Source organism: Dermacentor silvarum, chromosome 6 (genome assembly GCF_013339745.2).
Source record: "Dermacentor silvarum isolate Dsil-2018 chromosome 6, BIME_Dsil_1.4, whole genome shotgun sequence".
NCBI lineage: Eukaryota > Metazoa > Arthropoda > Arachnida > Ixodida > Ixodidae > Dermacentor > Dermacentor silvarum.
In genome coordinates this window covers 147906184-147922582 of record NC_051159.1, presented here as the reverse complement: position 1 = coordinate 147922582, position 16399 = coordinate 147906184, and the positions used below count along the sequence as shown (strand labels likewise).

Sequence of the window (16399 nt, the reverse complement as noted above, 5' to 3'; positions counted from 1 at the left end):
GAAGGATAAGAGCAAACGGCATCGAACTTATTACATTTCTTGGGAACCTTATACAACTTCGCCGACACCCGCGAGCATCAGGCAAGCCGAATGGCCTCGCGAGTGGCACCTGCTCAAGTACTTATTCTGACACAATCTTTGTGGGTCACCCACGTGTAAAATAATATAGAGAGAGGTGCTGACACTGACCTGGCGGCGTGATAAACCCCGGTTCCCTCCTTGTACAGTGCACTCATAACACGCTCTGATAATCATCAAATATTCCCATTACACAGTTATGATTTTATAACAGCAGCAAACAATATCTCACTCACCTGTACTGTGGAGAGCCGAGAATTTCAGTCCCGCGCTTGGATCTTTTTCCTTTTTTTTTTTTTTTTGCGTCTCGTTCACGAAAAACCGAGCGTTGGGTTTCTGTCGGCGGGAGGAGTAGGATGGGATATGTGGTATAGGACGTATCTGGCCTAAACCTTGCTCCTTCCCCTGGCACTGTCTGCAGGTGATATGGCCGTACGTGCAGTCGCGCGCGCTATTTACGCAACCGGTGTAACTGAGCCGCGTGGCGCGATGTCTCTTCGCGTGTCTGCCTCCGCCGAACAAAGGGCACCACGCATCTCTGCAGCTTCCCGGGAACGTAAACACTGCTGGGGAACCTGACTCGCAGCTGCGTACGTCTTGTGCGATGCGCGCACCGCGGTCGCCTCGAAAGCGCGAGGTGACGACAGGACACAGAGATGCCTAATCGCGACGGCTCGCACCAGTCTCGTTGGCGCCTTCGATGCCGGCCTAAGACCTTCGGAAAACACTTGAATCGGAACAAACCAAACTGAAATATGTTCGAAGCTAAATATAGTCCTATAATATAAATATTGTAGCTGCTTCGACAAACTAGTTTCAGTTTTGGTACCCAGATGGTGGGTCCGTGATGATGTCACAATACATCGGCTCCGTTCCTGCGATCGCTGCGGCTGTTCCACGTGACGCAGACAGAAAAAATAAAAACACGCTTTTGTAATTTTTTTTATGAGCGTGATCATCACTGCTAAACAATGTAAGAAAATTTCGATCTGTTTTGACGTCACGATAATGTAGATGTCTATAATACCAGGTCCGGAATTTTGGGACCAACTTTAGCATCAAATAATGTATCTTATAAATGTTATCCAACATGAATACTTGCTAAGTGTCATCCTTTTGCGTGCGAGAAGCGAGTGGCGAAGTTAAGTAACATTAGAAAACGCGTCGGTACTATTTTAATCGAACCAGCTACAGTGTTGATTGTTGAATTTTTACACGTACACCAGCTAGATGCTTAGAGGGGCAATCCTGTCAACGTTTCTCACTGTGACCTTGCTTTTTGCTCTGGCAACTGTTAATGGGACTTTCCCTGCTGTAACCGAAAGCTCTAACCATAGGGTCTTCATGGGAGAAGAATAAGTCGGAAGACAACAGAAGTACACAAGAGCGTGCTGGACTGTTTCGGTATAATGTCACCTACGGTTGCAGTCAGATGTGCACGAACGTCGTGCCGTTGTCGTGCCGTTATCTTCGATCGTATGGCCTATTATCGCCGTTTTCAGCGGTCTCCTTCGAATAGCACCTTCAAAAAATTTTTCGAAAAATTCTATTCTTTGGGGAAAGCGATTCGTGTTCGATTGGGAACGAAATTCGGTCGGTTGCCGGCTTGGTGAACGGAACTTCTGGCGGATTTTTATAAACTTTTACTGCAATTCACTGTGACTTTCCATTGGATTACATGTGGCAACTGCAGCGTAATTGTAGCTGGCGAATTGGGAAGTTTAGGGACGAGTAAATTGAACCGAGGCAGAGGAAAACAACAGACGTATTTAGTGCGTGTCAGTCGGCGCGCGAGGACTATGCCAGAACGACATCCAAATGTTTATCGTGCATGCTGTAGTTGAGACAACCACGCTTAATTAGTGCCAACCTATACTGCGTGTACACTTTGGGCACCGCACGCTGTCCAGATGCCGCTTCAGTTTTCTTGACTCCAAAAAGGCTGAACGAGAGGCTGTTCGTCGGAGCTGATGTGACATTTCACAAATGTTCTGAGGTTACCGGATTGACCAACTACTAGACAGGACGCAAGCAATTCTTACGAAAAAAGAAATGCGTACATTGATGACGTGGTTAAGAAGCTGTGCGTCATCGTTTGATACCGTGTACTCGGATATTAGTCAGAGCAATGCGCGTGATGCATGACAAATAACGAAGGCTACGGAGAAGGCCATTAATACGACGATGGATGTTAACTAAACATGATAAGCATATGTGCAAGCGCGGGAGTCACCTCTTCCAAGACGCAAATGATGGTGATCGATCTACGGCCCTTGTACGTCAGTGTAGTGATGAAGACGCCGGTGTATGCCAGCCGTTCGCAATGTGCAAAGCTGATCACAAGCGTCTTTGGCGAGGAGGATGTTGATGCGCCTGGACGAAATGCATTCCGTAGTCGAAATGACCGAAAGACAGTGCGATGACGTTTTAACTTTCTCATTTAACTGCCTTCGTATTAGCGAGGACCTAGAGAGGAATGCTGCTCTTTAACGAACGCTGAAGAGGTCAGCCAATCCGCAGGCCAGGCACATATGCTACTCCAGATTCCAGACGAGCTGGACGGCCGCGCACAGACGCGCGCAAAACGGAAGTTCGCCGGCGACACTGACATGGCGGCGAGGGTCACAAGACAAACACGTATATCCGTTCTACTGACTCCGCCAGCCCACCGCTCGAAGGAAATTTCTGGTGGCCTGCCAGGATCATGATTAGGTGATGATTAGGTGATGATTAGGTGAATCCCCGACGAAGGTTACTGAGATAATGTTGCTCATATATGATTGAACTGGGTCATAAATGCGCAACTCAAGCCATCTTACATGCAAATGTGGGTTTCGGCGATCAGAACAGGGCCCTTGTTGGTTCGCTGTGTACAGTGTTCCAGTGTCGTCTCACGTGCCGTCTCGTTCCTGACCTGCTTCTTGCGACGAGATGCACCTCTGTGGCCTACACCCTTTTCTTTCACTAGGATGCAGGAGAGGAGACGCTTCGTGCAGCATCACATCCGCGGGCGAGTTGCCCGTGCAAAACTATCGCGGCTTGTCGGTCAAAGTCAACAAAGGGTGCAGTTCTAGTCATTTCAGGTACCTGCGTCTATGGGCTTTGACTTCCTCAGCATAAAAGGGATAGCTAGTCGTCGCGACGGCCGGCAGTTGCAACTAACGGCCGGAACGCGCAGCGAGAGACCTTGAGATAGCACGGCTAGGCGCTAGCACGTCCAGGTGTCGGAGTGTCGGAGGTGTCGGTCCAGGAGATAGCCCGTCCAGGTGTCGGGAGTAGTGTGGCGCAAAGTAAGTGAGAAGGGCGATGTCAAAATAAAGAGGATGCGAGTAGTCCAGCGGGCGCAAGGGCAGAGAAGAAGGGGGCGCATGTACAAAAAGTCATATTCGGAAACTGAATCTCCATTCCACGCATTCATTTTGATTTACGTGCTACGCACGCACACTGCGCTTCGCTCCCTACGTTCCGATTCATTTTGTTGTTCTCCTCCCACGAGCTTCTCTAAGCTTAATGTCACCCCATACCACCTTATACTCTTTGCGTACACACTCATATTGAATTCTGAGTTCTTTATTTTTGTTGTACTAAAGAAGTGTGACTCAGGTTGTGTCTTTTTTTTTTTTTGCCTCTTTTTAGCCATCCCAGCTGGCTCATCCGCTGCAGTGGCGTCATCGCGCTTTCCCACTAGGCTGGTGCATCGTTCATGTACCCGGGGAAGCACTTCACAAAACAGATATAATTGGAGATCAATGCCACAAATAGGTTCGCCCCAGTATTCTTTAAAAACTTGCTGTACGTGCTCTCGCTTGCTCGCTATATATACGGATGCGGGAGCCCTGAAAACTCAAGCACAACTCATTTCATGCATAAAAAGAAGCAAGAAAGACACAACATGAGTCACTCTTTTTTACTGCAACGGAAGTAATGAAGTCAGAATTCAATATGTGTGTGATCCTTATTTTATTACTATAACAAGACGCATCGTTGGGATGACCATACGGGGCTTTTAAAGTAGGCTTAAGTTTCTCACATAGATTAGAATAATGCAACATATTTTTGCAGTAATAGATGCATCACTCATGGGTGGGTATTACATAATTAAAAAAATCGGCATGATTATTTTATAACGTGTCTAAAATGTAGCAATTTTCGTTATTTCTGTAATTTTGACATTTTCGGTATTTTATAACCAAATAAATACGTGGTGTAGCTGCAAACTTCTTTTTTTAGTATGCGAGAAACCTATTGAAAATTTGTCACAAATATTTTCAACTTCATCGCCTGAGCTAATTAAGTGGCACGAAAAAGAACCCTGATTTCGGGGTCAGTCAGAGGTAGTTGCTCAAATACTAAAGTTTCGGAAATTTTTTGAGAACTTACTGTGGGTGTCATACATTTAACATCGCGATGGTCAATGTCGGTCGCTAGTGGTGCAGATTTACGGGAAAAAAAATTGGCGGAGTACAATGCGTTAATTTTAGATTGATAGGCCACGGCCGTGGATATGCCTTCGAATTTGCAAAATGTGCTAGTCGTTAAAACGCTCTTTTCTACCTTTAGTAAAACAATATTTTTGAAAAAGAAATCCGTGCTATGTTTCACAAAATTAAGGTTGACTCCTTTCTACAGAGACATCTTCCCACCTAATATAAAAATTTCGCTGAAGGCTCAAAATAGTCGGTACCCTCCCCTTAGTGTGTCCTTATTATGGACGCACCTAGCTGTAACATTTCCGACTGCAGGAACACGCGTGGGTCTCGACGTGTTCTGGCGTATCGTTAAACTTCTGAGCTGAACCGTAATGAGCTTTCATGCGGATGCCGGAGCATCCATTAAATACGCGATCATGCAGGTGCTCTTGAGTAGCGATCGGAAGTGACGTGATGACAACACAGGCTGACTCGGCAAGCTATAGATGGTATCCAATCCTGAACATCTGTAAAAAGCACATTCCTGTTTCTTTTTTAGCAACCTAGAGCCTTAAGAGCGTTCGTCCCACAATCCTTGAAAAACAATTTTAGCGTGGAATTCGTCGCGAACGCGTAAAAAAAATATAGAAATGACTTTTCTGCGCTAACCATTCCATAGAGGTCGTTTCTTACATTCTACTAAGCAACGCCGCGGCTTGAAGAAGCACATAAAATCGCTTTTAAGAGGTTGACGGCGCACTACCCTCCGTCATTACATGCTATTTTCATTGATTAGATTTCCTCCGAAGCCAGTTTTTTCATATATCTCTGGTAAAAGAATTCCCGTTTTCTCTAGATTTGTGCAAAATTTGGTTGTTAACCAGTTTGCCAATATAATTTCTGTAAATACATATTGTTTTTATTATGAAAATAAAGTACATCGTTTATTTAAACTTAATTATAAGCTCATTAGAAAATATTCATATAATGAAGTCACTGGACTTATTTCATTCACAGTGCACATACATCGACAGCACAGCGAAAGGCAGGAACGACGAAATCGCAGCATATTAGTACTTCGTTAAAAAGCCTATAGAGCATCCGCACACTATCGTTTACTTGGCGAGATGCGTTTCAGTGTGCTGCAGTATACGATTAAAAGTCACACACCGCGTGTCAATGTGAAGACAACTTGTATTGACTGAACTAAAAGCAGCATTCACGTCAGCAGTTCCACTGTTCCAACGTATCTTAGCGAGCATTTTTCCTAGATTTGACAGTTTCCTCCTTTCCCCCTAAAAAGGCTTAAACTCCCTAGATATAAGGCATTTCCCCTTTAGTTGCCAGCACTGTGCGTAGCTAATCAACTTACTTGTGTAATGCATCCGTCGCGACCTGAAAAATAGTTGATGCTTGATGGCTATACGAATATCGGCGTATGTTTGTCTGGGTTGCTCCTGAAGGCCCTGCCGCAACTCCTCAGTCACGCCAGACGTGCGCACAATGCCTGCCGAAAAGCACGCGTTGCAGCACAGCCGCAGTTTACAAACGTGTCGTGCGGGGAATTCGACCGGCAGAAATGCCACAGGTCTCGCTGTGAACGAAAGTATAGACCAACTCACGAGGTTTCCCCACTCTCATTCCAAAAGGTCCATATACGCTGCCAAAATCAACTCAGCGTCCATATTGCTCCATTCCGCAAGTCACGTGACAGACACCAGCCCGGCGTGTTTACGTTTCCTTTCGCCGGCGAGAGCACGCCAGCAGCTGCGGTGTGTCACATTCTGTCGCCCATGTCAGCCGCTGCACGCAATGTAACTTCCTTGCAGGCGTGCATTCTTGCTGAAAATCAACGAGTGAGGCCTTATGACGAACAAAAACGTGCCTAATTCTTGCCATTATGTTTCTATGTTATTGGTGACCCGCACACGACGATTACTCGTACTATACTAAGAAAAGAAAATAACAATGAATATAAATCGTTGAAATATAGAAATGCCTGAACGAGGAACACGCTTATATGGATGGCTTGCGGATGACTAAATTAGAAGGCCGCAACAATATCTCCGAATTTACGTTTTACAGGCGATACTATCAGCAAGGCGCCTTGTAAAAGCGATTCTCAATTACAAAAAAAAAAAGAAAAACTGGCAGATCCCACACCCTGTGGTAATCGATCTTATGCGAAGCAGTGTGCGCCTACCAAGTTAATGAAACGACTTTGAGAGCACCAAGACGTAGGCGGCTCTTTCATGACCTACATGAAAGAGCCGTGAATGAAATACTTATCCAAATTTGACTTATTATCTGATGACCAATTTGGCTTCCGTCCAGGTTTTTCAACAGAGGTTGCACTAATTACTTTCACTGACAGAGTTAAATTGGCAATTGATGAAGGCCTACTTTTTGGAGCTGTGTTCATTGATTTTACTAAGGCCTTTGATACAATTAATCACAACATTCTCTTTCATAAACTTGACTGTTACGGCATATCTGGACCCCCCTTACAGCTGATTAAAAGCTATCTTACTAACCGGATGCAAGTTGTTCAAATAAATGATTCATTCTCATCTCCAAAAATCACTAACGTTGGCGTTCCCCAGGGATCGATCCTGGGACCCCTCCTGTTTTTGTTATTTATAAATGATTTACCACTTCGTTTGAAACACACTAATGCTCTTCTCTATGCTGATGACACTACAATTTTTACCACACATAAGGACCCATTCATACTACAACATTCACTAAACATCGACTTAAATAACGTTCTTTCATGGTGTGAATCGAAGGCATTACGTATCAATCCATCGAAGACTAATTTTATGGTGTTTCATTCCCCACAGTTATTGCCGAACATCTCTTCATTAGCGGTGACACTTGATGGACACTTCATTCATACATCTGCTTCCACAAAATTTCTTGGTGTAATATTAGATAAACATTTGAAATTCAGTGAGCATGCTCAGTCCTTAACTCAAAAAGTGTCTTTCGGTATTCATGTGATTATCAAAACACGGCCTTACTTTTCAACCGAAATCCTTCTTTCCTTATATTACGCATTTATTCATAGCCATCTGTCGTACTGCCTATCATCATGGGGAAATACGTATTGGTCGCATATAGGTCATCTTGAACGCTTACAAAAGCAAGCTTTAAGACTTATCACTTTCAACCCATTTTTATCACCATCAGCCCCCATTTTTCGCAGTCTGAATATTTTGCCTCTGCGTAAACTTGTTAGCCACAAAATTCTTATAATCATGTTTTGTGTTTTAAATCATGAATTATACATTTCTAGTTTTTCTGATGTCACTCTTGTAAATACTAACAACACAAGGTTTTCAACTAACCTTAATCTACTTTTACCCAAAATACGCACAAACTATGGTCGAATGACGACAAGATTTTCATGTGTAACTCTGTGGAACAAGCTACCTTTTGACTTGAAATCATGCACAATGCACTCATTTTGTAAACGTCTTAAAATCGAATTGTTAAACGATTTGTGACTTTATTGTTTTCTTTAGATTTCTTTGTTTGAAGCAAATTCTCATTATTACTTATATTGCCCTACTCTCTTTTTTTTCTTTTTTTTTCTGCTCTCTTTTTTTTTTCGCACACTTCTATATTTTGCTGCAATTTCACCACTGTTTGCTGACCAATGAACTAATCCTCTGTTTAATTTTTGTTAGGAGGTCCCCCTGACAGTTTTTACTTTGGGACCTCTGATTGTCCAATCACAATGCAAAACGAATGTAACAAATGTATATATTTTGAATAAACTTCAAACATGACAAGCACGTCATGACATTCTTTTCATGAGTCCTCAGAAGTCCATTTAGCTACACCTAAGAGACCTTAAGGCGAAAGCCTTAGTCATGCTCATGACTATGACTTCTACCCCCATCCTTTAGTGTTTTCTTCACTTAGTACCCACAGTCCGAACCCATTTCAGAGGTTTTTGAGTGAGTAATCTTTTTTCGCTAAGTCATTGTCATTTTTGCTCAGTCATGGTCATGACTATGACTTCTACCATCATTCTTTAGTGTTTCCTTCACTTAGCACCCGCATCAGAACTCATTTCATTGGCTTCTGAGTGTTAATCGTTTTTTGCTGAGTCATTGACGTTTTTGCTGAGTTATGCTAATGACTATGACTTCTATCGCCATCGTTTAGTGTTTCCTTTACTTAGTACCCACGTCCGAAACCACTTCAGTGGTTCTTAAGTGTTAATCGTTTTCGCTGGGTCATGGTCATGACACGCATGTCATTACATTTATGTCATGACCTACCACTTATATTCGTCATAAACACCTGTCATGCTACGCTAATTTTGGTACCTACCAAGTTAACGAAACGACTATGAGAGCGCCAAGACGTAGGCAGCTCGTTCATGACCTACATGACACGCATCTCATGACATTCCTGTAATGAGTCCTCAGAGGTCCCTTTAGCTACACCTAAGAGACCTTAAGGCGAAAGCCTTAGTCATGTTCATGACTATGACTTTGACCATCAACCTTTAGCCTTAATTTTTCTTTCACTTAGTACCACATCCGAACACATGCGATTGGTTTTTGAGTGTTAATCTTTTTTCGCTGAGTCATTCTCATTCTTGCTCAGTCATGGCCATGTCTATGACTTCTACCATCATCCTTTAGTGTTTCCTTCACTTAGTACCCACGTCCGAAGCCATTTCAGTTGTTCTTGAGTGTTAATTTTTTTTCGCTGAGTCATTCTCATTTTGCTCAGTCATGGTCATGACTATGACTTCTACCATCATCCTTCAATGTTTCCTTCCCTTAGTACCCACGTCAGAACCCATTTTAGTGGCTTTTGAGTGTTAATCTTTTTCGCTAGGTTATTGTCATGACCTACATGACGCGCATGTCATGACATTCATGTCATGCCATATCATTTATGTTCGTCATACACTCTTGTCATAGTATGCCAATTTTGGTACATACCAAGTTAACAAAACGACCATGAGAGCACGAAGACGTAGGCGGATAGATAGATAGATAGATAGATAGATAGATAGATAGATAGATAGATAGATAGATCGCCAAGAAATGCTTCGCATTTAAAAACATGGTCAAGACTGAGTGCTTGTGGCATTCAGTCGTGCCCGTACCTTTTTTCGCGCTTTTACTTTAATTATCGTATTAGACACCCCTTCTTTTTAAATGCGAAGCATTTCTTGGTGCACATTTGCTACATTGACAGTATCTATCTATCTATCTATCTATCTATCTATCTATCTATCTATCTATCTATCTATCTATCTATCTATCTATCTATCTATCTATCTATCTATCTATCTATCTATCTATCTATCTATCTATCTATCTATCTATCTATCTATCTATCTATCTATCTATCTATCTATCTATCTATCTATCTATCTAGCCGCCTACGTCTCCGTGCTCTCATGTTCTTTTTGTTAACTTCGTATGTACCAAAATTGGCATACTATGACAAGAGTATATGACGAACATAAATGATATGTCATGACATGAATGTCATGACACGCGTGTCATGTAGGCCATGAAACAGCCGCCTACGTCTTGGTGCTCTCATGGTCGTTTCATTGATTTGGTAGGTATCAAAATTGGCATAGCATGACAGGAGTGTATGACGAACATAAGTGATAGGTCATGACATAAATGTCATGCCATGCGTGTCATGTAGGTCATGACAATAACCCAGCGAAAAAGATTAACACTCAAAAGCCACTGAAATGGGTTCTGACGTGGGTACTAAGTGAAGGAAACACTAAAGGATGATGGTAGAAGTCATAGTCATGACTATGACTGAGCAAGAATGAGGATGACTCAGCGAAAAAAGATTAACACTCAAAAATCAATCGAATGTGTTCGGATGTGGTACCAAGTGAAGGAAAAGGCTAAAGGTTGATGGTCAAAGTCATAGTCATGAGCATGACTAAGGCTTTTACCTTAAGGTCTCTTAGGTGTAGCTAAAGGGACTTCTGAGGACTTATGACAAGAATGTCATGACATGTGTGTCATGTAGGTCATGAAAGAGCCGCCTACATCTTGGGGCTCTCAAGGTCGTTTCTTTAACTTGGTAGGCTCCCCTGCACACTGCTTCGCATAAGATCAATTCCCACATGGCGTGGGATCTGCCGGATTTTTTGTTTGACAAGTGTACAATTTGTGAGAAATTTATTTTTGTAGTACATGCATTTCTTAGCATATCTTGTTGCTTCCGGCCCATGTGATGCTTAGAAATGTACCACAGCTCAGTTGCTGTCGTACTCCACAAAGGGCCGCGGAGCCTTGTTAAGCTGCAGTTTGAAACTTTTCTTCATTAAGTCCATGTTTCTCATGCAGAAATAAACGTTCCTTTGATTGATTGATTGATTAATGTCTTAAGTATATGCGCAAACATTCGAGTCGCGAACAAGCACATGACGCCTCGTTATAAAAATGCGACTTCTTTATACCTTTCTTTTTCTCGGCTGTGTGTATCATTGGACGTGTCTGTTCAGTAAAAAACAAAACAACGGAACACACGGTCAACAATGTAGACTGTTGAAGTGCTGTTCATAATCTTGGTCTGACGTCATCGATCTAGCGTTGTAGTTACGCAGGCACGTGACCATGAAACGCCACGTGCCTCGGGCCTTTACACTGTTTAAACTCCGTCCCACCAGAAATGGGAAGGAATGCATGTACGCGAAACAGACTAAACACGCTGCCTTCTATAAACGTGAGCCATTTTCGTATGCTAAATGTAAACAGCACTCTGCCTTAAATAAAGGTAACATTTCCCTGACTTTGAACCTTCTGAATATGTTCGTCAGACATAAAATTGAAATCAACCACAGTAAAACTTACAGTAGCAAATTATATAGAATTACAGTGTCACCAGGTGTCACGTTACGGCATGTATGACATTGCGTTTGACGCTGAAGAATAATGTGCATTACCACTGTAAATTTTAATAAAATGGATGTTACCTTGAGGCCCAATGAGAAATGGCAAGAACGGCCGAGTCTGCGCGCCTGTTACCATTACTTAAGGTAAAGTGCTTCGGTTACCTTTAAAATGCAAGCGTACAACAACACCTTCACACGTTCCTTAGTGTAGCGAGCACGCTAACCTTTCCAACTTGGAAAGATTTGTGGCCCATGCCAATGCTTCACGCAGCTGCAATGCTTCATCTTTTGCAATTCATTTTTATTCACACTCAACAAGTATAACAGAAAGTCTTCTCGACGCGCCGCTTACAGCTTCTTCGGGCAGAAGGTTTACTCGTAACCTTGGCGCCAAAGTGAACGCTTCGAGCTGCTTGTGTCTGCAACGTACGCCATGAAAAGCTGTGATCGGGTCGGCGACAGGCGCCGCTCCCGTCACGCGACTTTTCGTGCACTTCGGCATGTAGTACACAGAAACACACCAACGATGACGACGACCTGCGCAGTTCGCCTTTTTTTTTTTCTTTAATCACGCGGGCAGACATAGGAGACCGCGTATCGCATGACGTCACACCACTGGCTGCACTTACAGGCGCCACACTGTCGGAACGACTTGAGGCACGCAGGGTTTTTTTTTTTGACACCGGGAAGAAAAAAAAAAAGCGCTATAGGTGCGCGCGCGCAGTTAGGATTGTAGAGTGCAACGGTGGAATCGGGCCGCCGTGAAATCGCGTGCCGCATGGCGGGGCATATTGCTGTCATGTGAGGAAAGCTCGTCCTGTCTCAGGCCTCCATTGCTCGCGGTGACTTGCGTAGGCATTGTGTTATGCCACAAAGTTAGTCGCGCAAATCGTCAAGTTGCCGTGCGTGTTCTGATTCGCTGGAATCTCGGTAGAAGAATTTCGCGTTGGCGGTGACAGTGCAGCGGGCGATCTAATCACCAGGAAGCTCGTAGACCCAGAAGCCAATATCGTCTGAATTGTGATACCCAATATCGTATACCTCATGGTTGCTAGCATGATTTCCAGTAATTTAAGTTAATTAATTGAATGACGAACACGGAACACGAAAGCAAAGCGCAAGCGTTCCTCATCTTGCGGATGGGATGTTTTCTAGTTTCGTGCAAGAAAATAAGGTGTATATGGGAAGACACATTACTACAGTGTTCGAAGATTTCATTGGAATGCTCACATAACTAGCAACATGCCCTGCCGAGACGTCAATTCCAGTTTTGCAAGGTTTCACAAGGCGAGGTTCTGCAAGGCGAGATTTTGCAAAGCGAGATTTTGCAAGGCGAGTGCACGAATTTGGAAAAAATATATATCAAGATGGGTGAGCAGGCACACAGGTTCAAGGCGTGAAACACAGAACGAGGTGATTCACAACTACAGGAAGTGTCTTGGTATAATGATTGAGAATAGTGTCTTTTGGCAAGGAAATTCGTCTTCATTTGCTCGCGATAGCTCAAGGCGGTGGCCTGTTAATAGTTTCTCTTTCACCAGAATATTCCGCCGAAAAACGTTTTTAAACTCACCCGGAACTGCCAAAGGCTCAATATAGGGCGTTAATATTTATCAGAAGCGTCTTACTCACGACGGTAACTGCGAACTCATTTGACTTTGGTCTCGCAAAACTATACGCAACGATCGCAGCAGTAACACTATCATAAATGCATTTATAAAACTTGCCACTCTTCTGGGCTGAGGTAATTACTTTACAAAATAGCTTAACAGTTGGCATAGGTGACTAGCATTGGTTTTGTTTTATTCTGCTTAACGCGGTGGATTGTCAGCATTTGTGCAGGCTAACCATTTCAACGATGTAAACTATCCGGCACGCGGTCATATGCGGCGCTCTGTGCGGTGTCCTTCTGAGTGGACATCGTCGATGCGCTGAATAGCGTTTTCGTGGAATCCGTTCTCGTGGCGCCGACGCTACCGCCACGAAAAATGTGGTGGCGATGCGTGAAAACCGAATCCGACACAGAGAGCCCAAGATGTGGCTTTGAGATCGTGCGGTGGACCAGTGCGCCTTCCGAATCCTGTTGGCAGCAACACGACACGGAACAAAACAAAAGCTGAAGGGCAATAACAACGTGTGCAGTGTGACATCCCATAGCGACACCGCGCGCTGGATACAAACAGTTTTGAAACAATAGCTCTCTGACTATAGTGACGGCACTGCGTAGCCTTGGTAAACGACAAAATTCCGTTTCCAATCTTCTTCCTCGTATTTCACGTATAGAACAAAAGGGAAATACAACCATACCAGCGTTCTGAAGGGTAGAGTGTATGGTCTCTTCAAGCATATGCCACCCTAGGCTAATGGGAGACGTCGCAGTTGGTGAATGAAGGTCACTTGACACCACAGCTAATGGCTGTTTAAGAAGGGAGTGCAAGTAAAATTCAAGACGGATGGCACGTGGGTAGTCAGTCGAATTGGTTTCTCAGACACTGCTGCAGTATATCATTGCAGTTTGACCATTAGCTTAGAGGACTTAGAATTCTGTTTCCACAGTTGGCAAATCCGTCGCAGCGCCAAACGCTTAATCCACTGAACGTGTCAATTCCAGACCATCTGTCTCGTAGTGCGGTTAACTTCCTTGCGTTTTTACTCTATGAATCCTTGCGCCTGTATATGGGTGCATTCAGGAAAAAAAAAAAGAAATAAAAAGAGAGAATACGCCTCGGTATCAGCTACAAAGCTGCAACACGCAACACCTGCGTCGCCTCCCGCAGACCAACTTAACGCAGAAACATGTCTAGGCAGTGTGCTGACCAACCAATAGTACACATATGAACACGTGCTCGATTCAACAGTCAGCTCAAACGACAGCGATAACTCTTGCTGCACGAGGTGGTGCACCACATTTAGCAGGCTATCGGTGGCCGAAATGTCACAGAAGTTGGGATATTGTCAACAAAACTAGTTTAAAAAGTTAAAACAACACCGCGTGGTCCCATCTTTGAACCTCGCGCCATGATTTCACGGTGTGGAAAGAAAAAAAAAAAAAGCACAGCTTCTTGTCTTGCCTTCGTGAATGCACGAGAATGTTTAGATCTTTCTTTGCAACGAGTTGGAAGGGACGCCGGCTCTAATATCAGACATATCTGGTAAGCTGTCCTTACCAGGTTAAAGAAACAAATACATATTCACTCAAGCAAGGTAAACGAGTGGAAAGAACATGCGACAAGAAAAAAAAAAAAAGGTGGGGTGGGGGGAGGGGAGGACTAGAAGACCACGGCCCTTTTCTCGTAACAAATAAAAACACCGGTAAAGCTTGGTCCAGAAAGCTCGACACTCCCTGCAATTGGCCAGTATAAACCATAACGCTGCGCGGCGCACAGCCAACCACACCGGCGAACTGTGAGAGTCTCTCGGGATTTCGCCAGACACAAATTGCACGAGCTGGAGAGAGATGCGACGCGGGGAGGAGGAAGGCGCCTCCTCCAGGTGGGGTTCGGGTGGTATCGACGCTGCCGGACACCAGAAGGGTTTTTGGGGCTTGGCGGCAGGAGGAGGGGATGGCCTCTTGTCTCTGGGCATCGTCCCTGCGGGTGAAAGAGTGACAAGGTGTGTTAGGCGAAGAGCAAGTTGGGGCAGGTTGATGGCGAAGCATCAATTGCTATCGCAATTGATGGTTCATGAACATGCAGCATTTGAGCAATTGAACATGCAGCAGCACCAGCAACGCGCAGAACTGTTGTCGACGCCGTCGGCGTTTTGCCCACGTTCGCACCGAACGCGCGCGGCATTGGTGACTGTTGCCAGTGCCTCTGAGGGTGGCTCGGAGGTTTTCGGCGAGATCAGAACGGGACACTGAAGATTCTTAAATGATGACGATGACATAACGAAGAACAGCGTCAAGACGGCGACATGAAGACAACCTGATCATGACGACTGTATAACGAAGATGACGCGACGATGGTATGATGACAATCGGATGACTAAGGTAGAAGGACGACTATGTCGCAACCACGATGACAATGACTACGACGGTATGACAACGAATGCGTGATAGCGGCTGTCTGTTGACGACGCAATGATGGCAATGCTATGATAACCACGGCATAATCACGATTGCATGACGACAGCATAATTACGATAGAATGACGAAGAAGGAATGACGTCGATGGAACGACTTAGGTGATATCACGAAGAAGGCATGACGACAATGAGATGACGTTATTGAAGTGATAACAACGGCAAAATGACAACGTGGCGACGACAACATGATGACAAGGGTTCGACAACGACTGTATGACGACAATGGCGTGATGATGACTTGCATGACGAGAGTCAGATGACGAAGTTAGAATGACGACGATCGAACGATCCCGACGGCATTACGAGGACGATATCAGAACGAATGCATGATGACGACTGGATGGCGACAACGCAATCACGACGACGGCATCACGACCATGAGTACATACCTAGTGGCCCAAGCTATTAGACATCTAGGGTCACTGGGTCCAGGTAGAAGGCGTGACGACGATGACGTGACATGACGAGAGTCGGATGACGAAGCTGGAATGACGACAATGGAACGGCCATGACAGCATTACAACCACGAGCATCACGACCTAATGGCCCAAGCTGGTAGACAACTTTGGGCCACTGGGTCGGCGTAAGTAGATAGATAGATAGATAGATAGATAGATAGATAGATAGATAGATAGATAGATAGATAGATAGATAGATAGATAGATAGATAGGCTCAAAACGGCTGAAGTAGTCAAAGAATGCTAATCGCATTAATAAAGGATCTGCAGAGAGCTAATGGAACTACACTCACGGTAGCACTAACAGCACGACTGTGCTAGCCCATGTGCAACAACATTAGGAAGGCTCATTGAGTGATGAAAAGACACTCCCTCGCCAGAAGAGAATTGACCACCCTGTCGCAGTAATATGCCACTAATGATAGTGACCGGCGTGATAATGAGACGATGGCAAATCGTGGATGACC

The 16399-nt window shown here is 44.3% G+C and overlaps 2 protein-coding genes across 5 annotated transcripts in view; both read right to left on the bottom strand.

Annotated features, from left to right (window-relative positions):
* The window catches only part of LOC119456186 (major facilitator superfamily domain-containing protein 6-A), a 33026-nt gene extending 26945 nt beyond the window's left edge, over positions 1 to 6081 (bottom strand). The window contains exon 1 of one of the 3 annotated variants that reach the window (XM_049669593.1): positions 5860 to 6081. The gene's annotated coding sequence lies outside the window, so the exon portion shown is untranslated. Of the gene's footprint in view, positions 1 to 310; positions 642 to 5859 lie in introns of those variants that run through there. The other 2 variants (XM_049669592.1, XM_037717812.2) reach the window with 2 other exon arrangements.
* Positions 6082 to 11672: 5591 nt separating this feature from the next.
* LOC119456185 (ras-related protein Rab-27A) overlaps positions 11673 to 16399 on the bottom strand; it is a 132553-nt gene continuing 127826 nt past the window's right edge. For both annotated transcript variants that reach the window (XM_037717810.2, XM_037717809.2), the window contains exon 5: positions 11673 to 14978. The gene's annotated coding sequence lies outside the window, so the exon portion shown is untranslated. The remainder of the gene's footprint in view (positions 14979 to 16399) is intronic.